We start from the raw sequence: 3,488 nt of genomic DNA, 5'->3' as shown, positions 1-3,488 counted from the left end.
ATGGTTCCTGGAGGCCAGACCCCAGAAAGTCTCGAAAGCTACGGGTAGGTTAGAGCCTTATTTTGCAGGTGAAGTTACCTAGTTCCCCACGGATCTGTGGCTGATCCCTGGCAGCCTGTATCCCATGACCAAGACGAGCAACTGCCTAACAGATGTAATTCCCGCTTTGTAAGCCCCACCACGGAGACGCGTGAGGAGCTCTGTCAGCACAGAATGTGGACAGGACTTCCTCCGCAGTTGCTGAAAGGAAAAAGCCCAGATTTGGGGAAATGGAGCATTACGTTTAGTTTGGAAATGTTGAGCAGAAAAGGCCTACAGACTGCAGGTGGGAAAGTGAGGCAGAGAGTGGACATGTGGTTAGCTCGGCCCATCTGGAGCTCGGCTTTAGACGTGAGTGGAATTAAAGAGACAGATAGAGACACGATGGCTTAGGAAGGACTGTAGAGATGTGAGTGAGTCTAGAACGGAGCCTTCACGATGGCACGGAAAAGTTGGGTAGAGAAGGATGAATCCTGAAGTGAAACTGAGGAAGCCTCTGGTGTCTGACTCATTCGCTACTGTATTCCCCAGAACCAAGCTCAGGGCACAGAGTGAGTCATCGATAAACAAATATGTATTAAATTCATAAATGTATTATCTTAGCTCTCTTTTCCGAGGAGGAGAAACCAGGTTTGTGTTGATCAGCTCTCGCGGTCTTGGTTTCGTGTATCGTGTTCCAGGGTGTTCCCCATGGCCCATTTGGAGGCTGAGTCTGAGGGACAGTGGTTCCCTCAGGCATGCTCCCTTGTGACAAGCACTTTTAGAGCCACTGCCTATAAGACACCCGCCTAAAATCTATCAGCAAGTCATGGCCAAGCCTGAAATCAAAAGGCAAGTAGTGGATGAGAAAAAGCATAACATAAGCTTTGGAGCCAGAGGGACCTGGGTTATGGGTTCAAATCCCAGCTGGACCACCAGGAAACATGTGAAATCAGCTGAACAACCTATCTAAGCATCATTTTCCTCACCTTTCATATGGGTAGAAGAGGGGTGCCTGAGTGGCCCAGCCTGTTAATAGTCTGATTCTTGGTTTTGGCTCAGGACGTGGTCTCAGCCTCACGAGATCAGGGCCCACTCCAGGCTCAACACTCAGGGCTGTGTCTGCTTCAGATTCTCTCTCCCTCCGCCCCTCCCACTCACGCTCTCTCTCTTTCGGTCTCTTTCTAAAATAAATACGTTGATCTTTAAAATGGGCATAATAACGGGTTCTTTCCGGAGCTTTGAGGAACACATAACACACACAAAGCACCTGACACATAGGAGGTATCCAGGACTTGTACCTACTGCGGTCTGTGCGCTCGCTTCTTCTGACCTCAGTACTGAGTGTGAAAAGCTCAGTCGTGCTGATAGAGCTACCCGCTCTCATCTCAGGCTCAGCCCTGCCCAGCAGGTAAACCATATTCCCCATGAGCGCCCCAGGGATGGGGAAAGAGGCAGGAAGCAGATCCAGAAGTCTGAGGCAGAGTTCAGCACAGCCGCTGAACAAACGTGACCCAGGTTTGCTGGAGCTGGTGTTTAGTTTTTATCCAAGCCAGGCCCACACTTTTGCTTGGAGACGTCCTTATAAGAAACCCACTCGCTTCCCCGGCGCAGGCTTTCGTTCTGGCTCTGTCTTGAGTGAGAGCAAAATATTAATGAGGAATAGAATTCTGCCGGCAGACAGCTTTTTCAAATGATACTTTTCCCAGATTGCATCTGAACTAGACCTTGGCCTGAAATGTAATATCCAGAGCTTTCTTTATAGCTCATGAGGCTTTTTTCCATGAATGCTGGTGTAAAGATGAAGAATTCATAAGATCCAGTGAAACGGCTGGCATTGGTCCCAGGTTTATTCATGGAAGGCTCTTTCCCTGTGTTTTCGTCCACTATTTAGTAAATGACCAGCCAAGCTATCAGATGAGAAGTGCCGTCGTGGCCACCCTCACTTCGTATCGACCATTCAGTGTGTTCATCTCCGTAGCTCTTAAGAAATGTATTTCTAGAGTTCAGCATTCTCTCTCAAATCTCCAGTGACAGATTTTATTTCACATTAATTCATTCCCTCCCCCACTATTTACTGAGCACCTACACGTGTCACGCACTAGGGCTGGGAATTTACATTAAATAAATATGCAGCCACTGCCCATGGGGAGAAAATTAGAGAAGGAAACAGACGCCCAAGACTAGAAAATTTGGCTAAAGCCACACCACAAGTTTGAGCCAAGATGGGAAGTCATATATCCTAACAGGACCAGCTACATAATTTGCAAACGTGATAAATGAAATTATGAGGCCCCTAGTCCAAAAGTTATTAAGAATCTCAAGACACTGACAGCAGAGAACCAAATGGAAGGTCCTTTTCTCTCAAGCCCGCGCAGCTGGCTCTGTTCTCCGGATCACATTTTTTAAAGTCAATTTCTACTAATTCCATAATGAAATGAGTATGAAAGAAAGAGGGGGAGCTGCAGAGGAAGGACGGAGCCACCAATAATGCCTAAGATAAAGAACAAGCAGGAAGCTCACATATGGTATTTCTGTTTGCTGGCCTGTTGTCAAAGTTAAATGTTTAGATAGAGTCTTGCCTTGATAAGTCCTTAGCAGAACACCACAGTTTGAATTTCTGAATGCTTTCATCACACACAAAGGAGTTAGAAATTTCAAACACACTTATCTGTGTATAGATTCTGAGGGAAAAAAACTCACGTATATGACCAGACCAGCCCACTGTACAAATTGGTTGGTGGCTGCTGGAATATTTGCTATCTCGGTGTCATTTCTGGTTTCTCTCTTTTAAAATTTAACACCAGCTACCAAAAGAAAGGGGCTCAAAACAACTCTTTAATAGGGTAGACCAGTTGTCCCGGGAGGTTTCTCTCCCTCTTATGGTCCCCTGTGGAACCAGGTCCCAAAAATGTGGCTGTCCTGCCAGAGGCCCTCCGGCCAGGCCTCAGCATCTGCTGGGGAAGTGGTATCTGGAAATGCGGGGAGCTGTTCCCCACTGGGCCCAGATGTCCTCTTACTCATTTTAATGGTTTACACACTCTGTATCTATTTCTGGTTTTCAGGCCACAGAGCCAAGTGTGACATCAAACATCCCTCGACCTCATCTTATGAAGCCAGGGTGAGAGGATACAGAGTCAGCTCTTACAAAGGGTCTTCTCCGTTGGCCCCTTCTTCCTGCCTTATTTTCTCTCATCGATTCTTCCATCTAAAATTCTCTTCAAAAGCTTGCAAGTCATTTTCTCAGCAGCAACATGGCGCTGAAGGGAAGAATGAGACCTCATGGCCTCATTCTCAGAATTCTACACATACATATTCAAGAGGAGAGCCTTGGGCACCATCCTGGGCCACAGCAAGAGTTTAAATGAGCTGGACTAGGGAGGCTCTGGAACCAATAGGAAGCCCCTAAGCCCTGTTCTCTCTCAAGCTTTGCTATTATTTGACCACCCAGTCCTGAGCAGAGAGCCAGT

This window comes from Mustela nigripes, chromosome 4, assembly GCF_022355385.1.
Source record: "Mustela nigripes isolate SB6536 chromosome 4, MUSNIG.SB6536, whole genome shotgun sequence".
Lineage (NCBI taxonomy): Eukaryota > Metazoa > Chordata > Mammalia > Carnivora > Mustelidae > Mustela > Mustela nigripes.
Note: the sequence above shows the minus strand (reverse complement) of the source record.